Source organism: Cajanus cajan, chromosome 6, assembly GCF_000230855.2.
Source record: "Cajanus cajan strain Asha chromosome 6, NIPB_CcT2T_4, whole genome shotgun sequence".
Lineage (NCBI taxonomy): Eukaryota > Viridiplantae > Streptophyta > Magnoliopsida > Fabales > Fabaceae > Cajanus > Cajanus cajan.
Window position 1 is genome coordinate 10,735,408 of NC_138522.1, and position 17,976 is coordinate 10,753,383.

At 28.8% G+C, this 17,976-nt stretch overlaps 1 pseudogene; it reads left to right on the forward strand.

Annotated features, from left to right (window-relative positions):
- The first annotated feature begins 6,008 nt into the window (after nt 1-6,008).
- LOC145958552 (uncharacterized) lies at nt 6,009-9,586 on the forward strand (annotated as a pseudogene).
- Nucleotides 9,587-17,976: the final 8,390 nt, after the last annotated feature.

Sequence of the window (17,976 nt, forward strand, 5' to 3'; positions counted from 1 at the left end):
AAACTATTCTCACATTTTTCGGTCCACTCAAAGGGTTGTCCTTTCTTGGTGAGTTGAGTTAAAGGCATAGCTATTTTAGAAAATCCCTCAATGAATCTCCTGTAATATCCTGCCAAACCCAAAAAACTACGGATTTCTGTTACCGTCTTTGGAGGTTCCCATAGTAGAACTGCTTCTACCTTAGATGGATCCACAGACACTCCATCTTTGGAAATCACATGTCCTAAAAACTTAACCTCCTCTAACCAAAATTCACACTTAGAAAGTTTGGCATACAGTTGTTTGTCTTTCAGGATTTGGAGAACAGTTTGAAGGTGTTCTTCATGCTCTTCATGAGTTCGAGAATATATGAGGATATCATCTATAAAGACCACCACAAAATGGTCTAAATACGGACGAAAAATCCTATTCATATAATCCATGAACACTGCAGGTGAATTGGTTACTCCAAAAGGCATTACTTGATATTCATAATGACCATACCTTGTTCTAAATGCAGTTTTCTGTATGTCTTCAGCTTTCACTTTGATTTGATGGTATCCTGATCTTAGATCTATCTTAGAAAATACAGTGGCTCCTTTTAATTGATCCATCAAATCATCTATCCTAGGAAGAGGGTATTTATTCTTTATGGTAAACTTATTTAATTGCCGATAGTCCACACACAGTCTAAAGCTTCCATCTTTCTTTTTGACTAACAAAACAGGAGCCCCCCAAGGTGATACACTAGGGCGTATGAATTGTTTTTCAAGTAACTCCTCTAATTGTTTCTTCAACTCAGCTAATTCAGAAGGTGACATCCTATAGGGTGCCATTGAAATTGGTCCAGTTCCAGGTATTAAATCAATCGAAAATTCAATCTCTCTGTCAGGTGGCAAACCAGGAATATCATTAGGAAAGACTTCAGGAAAATTTTGAACGACAGCTATATCTTTCAAGTTGACTTCCTCTTTAGCTTCCATAGAGGATAAGATTAAATATCCTTGAACTTTACCCCAAGGAAACTTGTTTATTGGTTTAGATAATGAAATCGATAGGTCCTTAGGATCAGAAAATATTATAGACTTTTCTGCACAATTAAGAAGAACGTGGTTGGAAGATAACCAGTTCATACCTAAAATCACATCTAATTGTGATAAAGGTAAGCAGATCAAATTTACAAGAAATTTTTTATCGCCAATAAAAATAGGACAGTCTGAACAAACCTTATTGGCAATTACAGATTTGTTTGTAGGGGTTGAAACAATCAAATTATTCTCTAAAGAAGAAATTGGTAATTGGAGGTATTGAACACAATTATTGGAGATAAAAGAATGAGTTGCGCCTGAATCATACAGTACATTTAAAGTTTTGCCTTTAATGAAACATTTACCTTGTATTAGATCATTGTTTTGAGCAGCTTCAGTTCCGGTCATGGTGTAAACTCTTCCAGTTGTAGAAGGTCTTGGTTTGGATCCGGAAATATTCACGTGCGTCTTTGGTTGTCCACACTCAGAAAATACATGACCAGGCTTTCCACACTTGAAACAAACAGGTCCTTTGAGATGACAATCTTTAGTATAATGACCCTGTCCACACTTAAAACACTTGGCTTGATTATTAATGGACCTACTGGAATTTCCTGCAAATTGAGAAGATTGGGGTTTCCATTGTGGTCGAACATAAGGTTTTCTTTCATTATCCCTTTTCTTACTAAATTGAGGGCCAAAAGATTTTGGTCTATTATCCTTATTATGATCAAAACCTTCCAAAAATCGACACTTGTGTATTAATGTGGGAAAATCAGAGATTTCCAATATCCTTACTGCCTTTCTTAATTCTGATCTAAGTCCATCCTCGAATTTAATACACTTCATCCTCTCATCAGGGTGATAAAAGAAAGTAGAGTATTTTCCCAATTCCTCAAACTTAGAAGCATATTCTCCCACTGTCATATTCCCTTGTTTTAACTGCATAAATTCTATTTCTTTAGCCCTCCTAACATCATTAGGAAAATATTTTTCAAAAAATTTGGTTTTAAATACTTCCCATGTAATGATTATTCCCCCTCCTTCTAATAATCTCCTGGTACTATCCCACCAATATTCTGCTTCTCCTACTAACATAAATACTGCATAATTTACTTTTTGGTTGTCAGGACAGTTCATAGCTCGAAATATTTTTTCTATTTCTTTAATCCATAATTCAGCTTTTTCAGGATTGTATCCTCCATCAAATTGGGAAGGGTTATTGCTTCTGAATTCTACAAGTCCTTGTGACTCTCCTGTTCTTCCTGGTGGTTGATTCCTTAACAAGGCGGCAGCCATGTCCCTAATAGCTTGTACAGCCTCTGTTAGTTCGGTATTCCTTCTTCCTGCCATCTGTAATTTTATAGATTAGCTTATAATAGAAACATGGTTAGCACATTTCCCCAAGTTACACATGGAACGTTGCTCTGATACCATTAAATGTAACGCCTAATTCTAATACCCAAATTATACATATAAAATTATAAAATTTTATAATATTTTATAATTATATCATTAACAATATCTATATATTTATTTAATAAAAATAAAAGTAAAGAAAAGAATATCTTGTGAATTTAATACATAACATATCGTTCTAAAATATTTAGAATAACGTATTATTTTACACATTATTCATTTTCCTTACTCTATTAATACAATATATATATTCATAACGGAAAGAAAATTACAATTAAAATAATATGATTGACAAGTAAAGTTATAACAAATCCATCAAATAGCCTCCGTATTCCAATTTCCTTCCATGTAGGACAGTAGTAACAATAACAGCAAAATGATCTGGAATCTCAAGTTGATCCATCTATTTATAATATATTTAATTAAAAAAAAAACAAAGAAAAGAAAGGAGTAAGAACAATATCCAATAAATACAATAATTCGAACGAATAAACATAATTATTTATGTATAAAATTTTAACATATATATATATATATATAAATATATATTTATACAGATTAAATATTAGATTTTCTTGATACAATAAAATTTGAATTATACTTGTAGTGACTAGTCAGGATAAATGAGCATCATTATAACACCAACCAAAAGATATTTCACCTCCATTTCTTACTCATTTAAATCCCCAAGGTTAAACCTCCAGCTACAAATAATTCAAACTTTATCATCTATGGCCATAGAGTATTAATTATCTTTAAAATGAGTAAAAGATATTTTAACAAATTATATTAATCATAAAAAAATTTACTCAAAATAGATTTAAGAATTTATCATTATTTAAGCTTTAATTAAATAACACAAATTTAAATAAAATATATTAAGAGCACTAATTAATTAAATGACAATGACAATTATTATAAAATAATTAAACAATATAAAATGTGAATATATTAATAATTATTATAGATAAGAATAATCATAGAATAAGTAATAGTAATTAAAGGTTAAACAAATATATGAGGTTAGAAACACCCCACTAAATAATAACGTAAATAAATAAACATAATAATTAAAAGTTAAATAGTTAGATGAGGTTAGGAACACCTCACTGAATAAATATAACAATAACATAGTAATTTAAAAGTTAAGTAGTTAGATGAGGTTAGGAACACCTCACTGAATAAATATAACAATAACATAGTAATTAAAAGTTAAGTAGTTAGATGAGGTTAAGAACACCTCACTGAATAATTATAACAATAACATAGTAATTAAAAGTTAAGTAGTTAGATGAGGTTAGTAACACCTCACTAAATAAATATAATCAAGTAAATGACATAAATAAATATACATAATAGTATATAAAATTTTAAAAAGATAAGGTTCTCCTCCCCCTTACCTAAATAAACAAGAGCTACAACTTGAGCAGAACCTCCTCTTTTGAATTCCCTCTCTTTCCCTCTTACTTTCTCTCTCTCTCTATTTTTTTTTTCTTCTAAATTTCTACTTCGGCCGTATCATTCTTCAAAACCTCCTGCTTCCTATTTATAACAATTGAAAAGTACTATTTATATAATATTATATTAGGATTACTATTCATAAAATAATATTATATTAGGATTACTATTCATTAAAAAATAATATAATAATTTGAAACAAACGTAAGTGCTTACGTTCTTGTTTTTGGAAATTACTATTCATTAAAATAATAATATATTTACTATTTATAAATACGTAAATACGTATATGTGAATAATAAAATACGTATATATAAATAGTAAAATACGTATATAAAAATATGATAAACTAAATATTTAAAATCAAAATAACCTGTTTTATTTAATAAAATTTGGGATATTACAAACAAAAATAACAATAATAGATACTCTTTCAAAATTATGGTCAATACAATTCAATGGGGGTGGCTTATGACAAATCAAATTAGTATCAATTATATAATATGAATTTAAATACACCAAACTTTTTACTTACACATTAAACATAAATTTCATCCCATATGTTCAAATAGAAACTTACCTTGTGATTTAATATAAGGAATAACATAACATCAAGGGTTAATATTGAATATCATGTTTATTGCTCGACCAATATCTGCAAAAAAATTGTTGGGTTGGTAAAGGTTGATCGGTTGCCTATTTCTCATGATAGCTTGGACCGCACCAACTGGCCCAGGAATTAGAGGGGTAGAGCTAGATGAGCTACAACCTTGAACAAATGGTTGTTGTTGATTGAAAGGTTGTGGTTCATTAAAAAAATTGTTCATCATTATCATCCCCATGGCTTTGGGGTTGGGGTGACAATGAAGATTTTATAAAATCTTTTTCATTTTTCTTTTCAATTGTTAATGCCCTTTAGTATGTTGCAAGCAAGCGATCTTTAACTCTCTTTGGAATGAATATCTTGTTCATAGTCCCTATCTGGTATATAATCAACTCCTTTGTGAGACATTCCTACAAATTATAATAATAATAGTTATAATTAAAATCATATAAAACATAATGTAAACTATAAATATAAAGAAACATTTGTAAAAGAAACAAACAATTAGTTCATTGCAATGTACATAAAATTAAAATAAATTTAACCTAACCAAAATATCATATTGGTAAAATGTAGAGAAAATGATGAAATTTTATATTAAAAAGGATAAATGGAGGAGATAAGAAAAGATTTATAAAAGGAAAAGAACATGCTAGTTATGAAATTTAACAAGCAATGTGAGGATTCAATATATAGACAAATCTCATGAGGAAAGCAAGGGAACTTATCTACTTAAAAAATGACCCATGAGCAACCGTGAGTCGTTTCCACAAGGTTAGCAAGGAAGAGGAAATATAAAAACACACAAGGGTATAGGTATTATATTTGTTGACAAGTGAAAATGGGGGGGGGGGGGGGGGGGGGGTGGGGCGGGGGGGTGAACACAAAACACCCAAGGAGTGGGACATTTTTTTTTGTTGCTTGAGGATCATCACAAAATGCCTAAGAGGCGAGGTATTTTGTGTTTTGGTTCAAAATTGAATTGAAAATGCTCCCTGGACATTTTTTTATTATGCCAATTTCCCCCTTATCTGTAGAGCTTGCATAAAAATTGCAAAAAGGTATTGAACAAAAAATGTCTCCCTTGAACATTTTCTATTCACTTAAAGAAAATTAACACATAACACTACACCCTCGTGGCATTATCTATGTAATGATTTTTCCCTTGATAATGCCTAGACCCCTAAATGTTATGCGTGTAAATTTGTTATACACACAAAATGTTGGAAACTAGTAGCATTTTCTTTATCTCATTGCCAACATGGTCAAAACTATTTATTTGGGTAAATATTTTTTAAAATAATTTATTTTTGAAAATTTTATTTTCTTTTATTTATGTTGGCCAAAAAGCCTTTTTGTTGTAATTTTGAGTTGGAGGTGAAAAAGGTTGACCCTAGACTCGATTAAATAATAATATCATTGTTTGATGATCTATTGATTTGTAAATTGGGGGTAAAATGGTTGACCAAGACCCCACTAAATTGTTTTATTTTATTTATAATGCTTCAAATTCAATTGCTATCATATATTTTGTTTTACGATGGTTAAGTTGTGTTAAGTAAAAATTCGCTTAACAAGTTTCATGTCTTGTTAAGTGAATTATATGATCAAATTAATTTGCTCAATGATCTTCATATAAAATGTATCCTTAGATATTAGCTAAATGCCAACTTTGAAATCACCTAAATATTACTTCTATAATCGATATATTGATAAAATTAGCAAGGAAAAGTCAAATTATCAGAGTTATATACAAATGTTATATTTTCTAATTTTAAGTACAATAGATGGTAAGACCAAATCTTTAGGCCAACATAAAAGTTGTAGATAATCTTTTTAGATTTTCAATGAGATAAAGATCAACTTGATACATTATTCTAATTCTAGATATCATGTTAACACCCCATAGAGGTATAAAAGGATAATAGAAAATGAAGGAATAGTTTCCAAGAACTTAAAGAATGATATATAGGGTTCAAACAGGGACGGACGCACGTAGTGACTTGTGGGGGCAGTTGCCCCCACTAACTTTTTAGTTTTTATTTTAATAATATATATATTATTATATTATTTTCATTTAAAATTTAAAAACAAAAAAAATTTAAAAAGTTATAAAATTAAAACTGAATTTAAGTTTTGTTGCAGTTATCTTTATGTGAGAAAGAAAATTTAAAAAATATATTTTAATATGTTATAATAATTAACAACAAATTACATGTTTTAGGAAAAAAAAGTTGTTATGCATTTAAATTGTAAATCAAGATAAAAAAAATTATAAATTAATAATGTATGTATTTTAAGTTTAAAAAAAACCATAAGTTGTTATTAACCTCTTTTTAGATATTTTATATCTTTTTTCTATTTTATTTTTACTTTTTTCAATTCTTTTTATATTTTGAGGTTCCCCTCTACCTCTAACATATTTTAAAGTGTAGAAGAGTGAAATTGGAAGGAAAAAAAAAAACAAACAAACTTCTTCTTCCATCTCTGCTCCTTTTGGTTTGAATAACTAAACTATACATTTAAAGTGATCTTTGAGGTTAGTGTATTTAAAGTTATTATTTTTATATTTCTTTATTTGAATTATTTTTTTTTTATTTTTAATGAGAAATTCAGTATTTTAATTTTAATTTATTCATTCTATTTTTATGTTTAGAAGAAACATTGTATGTTATGAACATTACATTAATTAAAATTATATTTCTTTTAGTTGTAGCAATGGAAAGGTATTTTAAAAGAAAATCATCTTCAGAGCAACCATCTTCTCCTCAAATACATGTTGAAAAAGAAGTCAAATTAGGTCCACCAACCAAAAAAATATTTTTAGAATGTGATTTAGAAAGGCTTCCTGATGATCCTTGTCTAAGGCCAAAAATATCAGATTATCATCCAAGTGATAGAGATGAAGTTAAAAGATATTATTTGCAAAAGGGTCCTTATCAACCAAAAGGGATAAATTTTCCAAAAAGACAATTTGGAGATACCATTCGTAAATTTAATCCGGATTGGTATTTAAAATATGGAAATTGGTTAGAATATAGTCAAAAGGAGGATGCAACATATTGTTTATATTGTTATCTTATGAGATCACATGTTGAGGAACATAAAGGTAGTGGTGATGTATTCATAACAGAAGGCTTTCCAAATTGGAAAAAAAATGAGAGATTTCAAGTTCATGTTGGAGGTCCAAATAGTTTTCATAATCAAGCATGGAGGAATTGTCAATCTTTGATGAAACAAAAGAAACATATTGAAGTTGCAATGTGTAAGCAGTCTGATCAAACTAAAAAGGAATATCAAATTCATTTGACTGTAATAGTTGATTGCATTCGATTCTTATTATGCCAAGGATTAGCTTTCCGTGGTAATGATGAGTCAATGTCATCAAGTAATAAGGGAAATTTTCTTGAACTTTTAGATTTTCTTGCTAAGCACAATGAAGTTATTCATAAAGTGATAAAAAATGCTCGTGGAAATCTTAAGTTGATAGCTCCAACAATACAAAAAGATATTGTTAGATATGCTGCTAGTGAAACTACTAAAGCTATACTTGATGATCTAGGAGATAATTTGTTTGCTATTTTGATTGATGAATCTCGAGATATCTCAGTGAAAGAGAAAATGGTTGTGGTTTTACGTTATGTTAATAAAAGGGACAAGTTATAGAGCGTTTTCTTGGTCTTGTTCATATGTTTCTAATACTAATGTTTTATCATTGAAAATGGCTTTGGACTCATTGTTTTCAAAATATGGATTAAGTTTATCAAGGTTGCGTGGACAAGGATATGATGGAGCAAGTAATATGCAAGGTGAATTTAATGGTCTCAAAAGCTTGATATTAAAAGAAAATTGTTCCGCATTTTATATTCATTGTTTTGCCCATCAACTTCAATTAGCTCTTGTTACAGTGGCAAAAAAACATGTTGGAGTTGCATTATTTTTTAACTTGGTTGCTAATATTTCTAATGTTGTTGGAGCATCATGTAAGCGTCGAGATATTCTTCGAGAAAGTCAAATTGCAAAGGTGAAAGAAGCATTGCAAAAAGGAGAAATCTCTAGTGGACATGGCTTAAATCAAGAAACTAAAATCAAAAAGGCGGGAGATACTAGATGGAGCTCACATTATGATACATTACTTAGTCTACTTTCCTTGTTCCCTTCCATGATTGATGTGCTTGAAATAGTTGAGGAAGATGGCATGAGTTTAGCGCAAAAAGGTGAAGAATGCGCTTTATTGAATTCTATGCAAACTTTTGAATTTGTTTTCACCTTGCACTTGATGAAAAATATTTTAGGAACTACTCATGAGTTATCTCAAGCATTGCAAAGAAGTGATCAAGATATTGTAAATGCTATGAAATTAGTTTCAGTGTCCAAACAAAGATTACAAGCAATGAGAGATGATGGTTGGTCTTCTTTGCTCAATAATGTTTCATCATTTTGTGAAAACCATAACATTGTGGTTCTAAATATGAATGACACTTTTCAAACACAAGGAAGGTCAAGGCATAGGGTAGAGCAAGTTTCTAATCTACATCATTTTCAAGTTGAATTATTTTTTCAAGTGATTGATCAACAACTTCAAGAGTTAAACAACTGTTTCACAGAAGCAAATACCGAGTTACTTCTTTGTGTAGCATGTTTAAATCCAAGAGATTCATTTTCTACATTTGACAAAGAGAAGTTGATTCGTTTTGCTCAATTTTATTCTTCTGAATTTTCTCCAGTTGAACTTTTGGCATTAGATAATCAACTTGAAAATTATTTCATAGATGTATGTTTTGACAGTGCTTTTTCAAAATTAGAAGGGATTGGTGATCTTTCTATGAAGCTTGTGGAGACAAGAAAACATGTTGTATATCCATTGGCGTATTTGCTTTTAGAGCTAGCCTTGATACTACCAGTGGCAACTGCATCAGTTGAAAGAGCTTTTTCTACTGTGAATATCATCAAGAATCGAATGTGCAATCGTATGGGAGATGAATGGTTAAATGATTGTTTAGTTACTTATAAAGAGAGAGAGGTTTTTGATAGTATTGAAAATGAGCAAATCATTCAATGTTTTCAAACTATGAAAACTCGTAGAGAACAATTATGATATGTATTTATCTTTATAAAATTTTTTTTTATATTTTTACAAATTTATGTATTTAAATATTTCTCCCACTACTTAAAATTTCTGGATCCGTCACTGACATCAAATATGAACAAATACTTGCTATAATATGAGAATATATGTAGAATTAGAGCATATTGATTATTGTATGATTTAGTGGGTTCTTTTATTGTGTTGAAATGTTGATATGTATGTTTTTAATACTGATGTAATTATGAATGATGGTTTATGAAAATCTTAAGAATTCTGAGGCATTTAAGGTGCATCATAAGGAGAATTATTCTATAAGAATGGGATCTGTCATGAGAATAATTGAACATGAGACATGAGATAATGAGCGAGCTACAAATCATTGAGATATTGAGAATTGTATGAGACAAATTGATACATGACATGTACCATATGCATATAACCTAAGTTTTAAGATATGAATGTGGAATCTTATGTAAGGAGGCCACATTAAGGATTTTTCAAATCTAGACCTTGAGGGGTTCTACTTCATTTGGAAATGTTTTATGTGTTAATTAGCTTACGTCTACCTACATGTACTCCTAGGCTATGCTAATTGAGATTGAGTTTTTGAGATGATGTCATTGGCAAAATTGCATTATAATATAGTATTGCATCACATAATTATTACACCAAATGTGTTTGAGCTATAAATGTATTGTTGTGACTTTTATATGCTTTGTTATATATGTTTGGTATAGTCCAACCTTTGTTTCACATTGGAAGTATAAGTGAGATATACCTCATTCTCTATTTTTATTCATCTTGTTTGTGTTTTGGATTAAATGTTATTTGCAGGTAATAATCAACTAGATGTTGATACTAAGATAGAGACTTAAACCTCACATTTGTTGGAATTTGAGTATCTTACTTTAATACGATGTAATTGGAGCTTGAGTTTCTAGTTTTTGTTAAACCTTGTTATGATTACTTTTATGTTTAGTTGTATTTAGTTTTTAAAACAATTGTATGATCTTTCGAGTGTCAATCATTTATTTATTTTAACTTTATATTTTCTTTTGGTTTAATTAAGGATGTTCATATTGTTGTTATATGAATATTTATCTTTTGCGAATAGGTTTTGAAAATTTTGATATATTTTTTTTATTGAAAAAGTAATTTTAATTATTATATTTAAATACTTGAGGGACAAAAAGTATCACAATTTTTCTATGTAGGTAGCCATTTGTTAAGAGAAGATTTATATATGTCTTTGTTAAGGTCAAGTTGAACCATATTCATAATTTTATTTTTTTTAAGTCATTTTTTTCAAGCATAAATAGAGGACCTCACCTTTTTTTTTAATATCAATATGCCAAAGTAATAGAAATTCTCTTTTGCATCTAGGTACAATAATGGGATGTTACACTTCCTTTATAGGTGTTGTATTAATTGTCTCTAGTAGGGAGTTGCAAATCACTTTTTTATTTTAGATTTTATAAGATATTCATCATAGAAGGTAAGTCTTAGTGTTCTCTTGTCATAAAACATGTTTAGATACAAATTTATAAAAAAATTTAAGAATTTTTTTATATTAAAAAATACTTTTTATTTTCAATAGAAAACTCTAAGAAAAATTTCTAAACTGTATCCAAACAAGCTTATCATAGACAAAATGTTAGGATTAAGGATTGTTTATGTGGGGCACTACACCAAAATTAGTCTTTTGTGGCAATTAATTTATTCTTTAGCGGCTATATAAAAGACTATTATTTTTTTTACCAGCATTTAAATAATGGCTGGTGTATCCAGGGTCGTTAATGTTATTACTGAAATTTATATAAAATACTGGTAAAGACCTACTAAATTGTTAGGAAAATTTATTTTTTTAGTGGAAATTCTAGTAGCTATTTTAAAGGCTATTAAAAGTTTTTTTTTTCAATTGTCTCCTTTCTATCACTAGTTGATGTGACACTTGTAAGATGAGGGCTGTCTTCTATTTATATATTTTTTTATTTTTTTTAATTGTATTGTCTCCTAAGAGATGTGACACTTTCACCTTTTTAATTGTCTTGTCTCTTAAGAGATGTGAGACTTGCAACTTTGCAAGGTGAAAGTTGCTCTCTAATTGTTTTATAGCATTATTGAACTTGGTAATAGTGAATGATTTGATACCAATTTATAATAGTGAATTAGGAGGCTAACTCAACCTTACAAAATCAACTTGTAAGGTGATAGTTATTACTCACTTATATACTATTTAATTATCTTATCTCTAATCGATGTGAGACTTAATTTTTTTTCAATAAATAATTATCGTTAATAATAAATTTTAATGTAATATAAATACATTTTTAGTGACTATTATATATTAGTCATTAATATTTTTATTATATAATTAAATAATGGAAATTAAATTATTATCATTAAATAATTGTTGTTAATAATAAATTTTGTTGTAGTGGGAAGTTGCATGATGTTTTAGTCATAACCTTAGGAAGAAGGTACTGTAGAAAGCTGTTTAGGGAGCTTGTGAGTGTTGATTTCATTTGGTCAATATCCTGCTTAGTGTAAGCTGCTATATATCATGTGGTTGGATTTTGCCTCTCAATACATACTCGACATTATGATGAGCAAAGCTGACTAACCTAGATAACAAATCCAAGTGGAATCTTCATAGATAAAGATTGATATGAAAGAACTAGATATGTAAATAATGTTGAATGGAAGAGTCTACATGGCCATTATTTTTCTGGTTATAAGCATATAGTAATATGTCACGTTATATTGGAAGACAAGAGGGAATTCTGCTATGCATTATTATTCAGATGGTAGTTGCACCATGATGATGGTCTAGTTCACTAGTTGTGTAGGTTTATTTTTTACATCTCTTTTGGTTGTCAGGTTTTGTATTTCTTGTTATGTGACTATCTTGTGACGGAATTTAGCCTCCTTTTTCATATTACTTTTTTTTTTTTTCCTATCAAAAAAAGTCCCATCATTATTAAGTTGCTTCTAAATATATCTTTTCTATCTAGTTTAATGCAAGTTAATTTATGATTTTACGTTTTTTTTTTTTTGGTTTTTCTTTCAATTCTCTATACTTAGGTTTTAGTAAATTTTTTATTCATAAATTTAAACTTGTTGGAGAGTTTACAACACATTGCTCAAATACGTGAGTATAATTCTCTTTATTTTTTTTCCTGCTATAAATTGCTTACTTTGTTGTTTTATGTGTTTTAACTATACAGTTTTTGTAACAACACTTCTATACTTATCTTCTTGCATTTAATTTCATTCTCTGTTAACTAAACTCTAATTTTTTGTTTAGAGGCCGTTTCTTTCTTCTACACTTTGGTTTGAAAATGAAAATGAAAAAAGGAAAAATTGAAAGAAAGAACGAGTAAGAAGAAAGTGTCAAGACATTAATAAATAGATTTTTAAGTTATATCTAAAATAAGATGAATGTAAAACAAAGTGAAGAGAAAGAAAGGTAATTCTTTTTGAGAGAGATATATATTAATGTCCTTATAACTAGAAAAATGCTTTTAGCTAAAAATTGAAGAGTATAACTTTCACAAAAAATTAAGGAGAAAAAAATATATTACTCTCCTGTCACAAAAAATTAAGGAGAAAAATACTTTTTTTTCTCATCAAGTATTCCTAACAATAGAAAATACATTAAAAAGAATGTGATTTCTTTCTTGTCCATTTATAAGGAACAAAGCGTTGATGTCAAATTGTCAATCTATCCTTTTGAACTCTGATATATTTACTAATAATTAGTTTACATCCAGTTAATTCTTCCTGTGATTAGTCAGTGATTTTTGTCAACAATGCGCTGTTCTAAAAGATTACCGTAGACACGAAAATCAGCAATTTTTGGTGGTATCGATCCAAGTTTATACTTGAAACAATTTTTCATAAACAGGAACACAACCCCATTAACATAAACTTAACCTACCTATCTATTACTACGGAACACATGGAACAACTCGCTCTTGTTCCAGCTTGATCAGTTCGGAACATATACTTGCATTAAAAGATACACTCTGACTGCAATTGCGGTTACCTTTATCGACAATTTTTAACATTGTTAAGGATCGCGATAAAACTGTTACACCCATTTAAAACCTTGAATCAGGTATCAGAAACAAGTATAGTTTTTCATGTTATTAAAATCCGAAAGACTTCACATGCCAAAAAGATAGTATTGTCTAAACGCTACAATTTTCATTGTTTTGCTCGTATGTATCCTTCTTAGACGATGAAAAAAATTATTGGCACTATGAGAGCAGCTAACAGGCCAAATCCAAAATCATATATTCAATGATACGGGTCTGCAGCAGCAGCAGAGAACATATCAGACGTTGACCAGTTTAATTTGATGATTAATAGAACCACAGACAAAAGAATAAATGGAAATAGAGTTTAATGCTCAAGAAAACTGCACATTAGTGGCATGTGTTTTCTTTCATCATGTGCTCCACTTATTTACATTAATTGCATATTATTACTCAATTTTAGATTGACATAATCGAACATTGATGAATTAGTATGAGATTGTTTCGATTTAATCACTGATTTAATCGATTTACCCATCATAATAATTCTATTGAACTGGTATAGAATACATGTAGCTATATGGTATATAAAAAAAATGGGCATAGACATATGGTACCTATCACCTAGGCACCTATACATATAATTTTGTGTCTTGCCTTAAGAAACTGGTCCACCCTTTAACCTCCAAAAGCTGGAGGTGTAATTAAAACTATGTGCAGCACTTATGGAGACATAACCAACCATGTCCAAAATCTTAATTTGTTTGGGTAGCTTAGAATGCACATGCTAGTTGCAGCAGGTCACCAGCTAGGACAAACACTTAAACTGATATCCAACATTGCATGTGAGGGATGTGGCAAAGAATGCTGCATTTTTTTTTGCATTATTGTACCTCTCTGACTATACATGTTGTCACCATGTACTAATTAAGTGTATATAACTAGCTTGAATAAAGAGGACTGTGATTATTACCACCTGCTTACTTGTTCAGCTGCCTCCTTAATAGCTACGAAGTAGTACACAACCGAATAAATCTATCAGGTGTAGTGAATTTGTGTAGATTTTTATGTCTGCACTTTGCAATTAAGTTAGCTTCTTACCTTACCATTGTTTAACTTATTTTATGAATGTAGTTCCAGTGTAGAATAGTTTAAAGATTTTTATATAATTTAATCATATATTTTTATGTATTCATTTGATTCTGTTACAGATATATGTTAGTTCATTGAATAAAAAAATTAACGGTCTGTTTGGATATAAATTTACTCAGAATTTTAGCAAGATTATGGCTAGTTGACTCAGAATTTTAGCACACAGTGAAAATTATATATATATATATATATATATATATATATATATATATATATATATATATATATGATGGTTTCTAATCTAGTGATAATAAAAAAGTTTAGTGTATTTTGAATTCATTTTATATTCCTTCAATTAAAAACTAATTTTATTTATCAACATGTCATTTTTTAATTAAAGGTCAGGTATAAATCAATGCTACCACTTAATGACATGCTCAATCAGATGTGCAGTATGTTTGAGGTAATGAGGAAAGCAGCTTCTACAATGCAATGCACAGCTTTAAAATAAAGTAAAGTAAATTTAAATTTAAATATTGAAGTTTCCAACTTAATTAATCCCATTTTTTTTCTTTCTGAATTCCCTTAAACCATGGAATAGCTATTCATAAGAGCATCTCGGGTGGGGATTGCTTAGTACCACATCATGCCACATTAGATTTATGGGTTGCTTAAATTTTAGCAAAATTGATTGTACAAACAATTTTATTAAAATTTAAGCAACTCATAAATATGATGTGGCATGATGTAATACTGGGAGTTGCATACAAACAACTTTGCTAAAATTTAAGTAATTCATACACTGGGGAGCAACCCCCACCGAAGATGCTCTAATTAAACCCATCTCAAAGGGAATAACTTATTTAATAGGATTAAATATTCAAATTCCCTTAAACCATGCAAAATAATCTTATTTAATTCGAGTAAAATTACTTTATAAAAAAACATCCGTAGCTAGTTGAGTAAGAAAAGCATGGAAGAATAACTGGGAAGTACTGTGAAGACAAGATTTTGAGTGGATGTGGTGGGTCTAGATCTGTAATTTGTGATGTTCATGTCGTAACCAGTAACTCCCAAGCTGTTGGCAAAACGCCAGTATGGAGGCACATGCTGCTGTGTCAATGTCAATCATATGTCAATATTTCCTTATCACATACTACTATGGCTGGATTAAGAGATTTCCTGGGCCCAAACACGGAATTAAGGAATTTTATGGCCCAATTTATTACAATCTGTTCCCCTTAATTACCACCTAAATTTCTAGCCCCTTTGCTACCCAAAAATCTAGCACATGTTTCAGAGTGACACAAAAAGAAACAAATTAAGATGTTTTTTTTTAATCAAGACAGCTAGGTGACATATATAAAACTAATAAATAAATATATAACTACTTGGGTTTATATATTTATTTGAAAATTATTAAATTGAATATACTTTAAAAAAATATATTATTTTTTTTTATTTCAATCATTTTTTTCAACCGTACACTGAAAAATAAAATGCAAGGATATAAAAAAAAAACAAATGGGGGAACAGGATTTATCTTAGGGGACCATACCCCTGTGGCTATGTCAGATTGAAAGTCCATGTGAATAATGGGTACGATCCTGACCAATTCTCCACTTCACGAGTGATGGTAATGTAACACTGTTATGCACATATTAATCTCTTTAATGTTAATAAATGATTAATGAAAACTTCATAATCAGACAAATCATTGGCGAAAGATGCCAAACATGAATTTAACGAACAGAAAGGTAGTGACGACACCTGACCATGCAGAGGGACTCAAATTATAAATAATTAATTACACTCACAATGCTTGAGGATTTGTGATATTTCAAAGTTCAAACAATTAATAACAGTAAAAAGTGAATGCAAACAATTAACAAGAGCGTGTAACAAAAAAAAAACAATTAAAAAGAGTTAGTTTAAAAGTAAAATATAAAATAAAAATGCGTACGATCTCTCGAAATTTTAAAGAGTATTTATATAATTTCTTTAAAACAATATTTTTTTAAATAAACTAAATAAATGATATTTTTCCAATACAACTAAGGAGGGATAAGCAAATATGACTTGAAAAATTGATTAAATTATTTATTTAAATTTTAACTCGATCCAAAATATATAAATGGGATTAGGTTAATTTAATATTTTAGTATTCATTATGTCAAACTTATTTTATTTTTGAAATATTTTACAAATATATCCTTCACCGTTTTTGGTTTTAATTATTTTTGAAGAAAAACAAAGCCTTGTTGCCGAAAATTTGTAAAAATTTAAAAGAAATGAAAAATAATTGAAACACAATAATGTGATATGGTGAGTGGACATTTTATGTGCCGACGTTACTTTGTGTGGTGCTAATGTAGCAAAAAGTTCACAACTCAACTAAGCCATTGATTGTTGCATATGTAATGTCAATTGTCAAAGTGTCGATGCCGTAAACAAATTTAAAACTTCGTTAGCTGCTCCAACTTCCAACCCAATTACTGTATAGTATTAATTGATGCCTATCTTACATAAGTCTAAAATAAAATTTCATTAGAGAATTGACTTTTCTTCGATTCACTCCAACGTTTCATTGAGATAAAAAGTGTCAATATATACATAGTCTCTGTGTTGCTTCAATTTTTTTTAATTTATTTTTATAAAAAATTATATTAATTCAAAAGCATTCAGTAAAAGATACGTACACAACATAAAATATATCAAAGTAAATCTTAATTTCCTACCAAACTAAAAATGAAATATATCAAATGCATATCTAAAATCAACTTATCAATATTACAAATTAAAATCAACTTAGTACTAATTAATTTAGGCTCCTACGTATATATAAATCAAGGCAATAATATGGACATATGGCACAAATGTTGATCTGGTAAAATTGTTTATCTACGTACGAGAGAGTGGTATCTTTTTATATTATATATAATGATATAATTATATGAAAGTTTCACTATAGATATATAATATATATATATAATTTTATTGTTAATTTTGAATAAAATTTAATAATATATATTATGAATTATTATAATTTATACTTACACTTTTTAATAATAATATATTAATATATATTATATTTATAGTGTAAATAAAAATATTTTTTTAGTGACAAGTATTATATTACTTAAGATATATTTCACATAATTATTTTTAGTGTCAATTTCTTAAATTAATTAATTACTGATCTTTAAAAAAAATTGTTTAATTTGTTAGAGATACACTATTCAGATTTTAACCAATATAGTGTTGTTA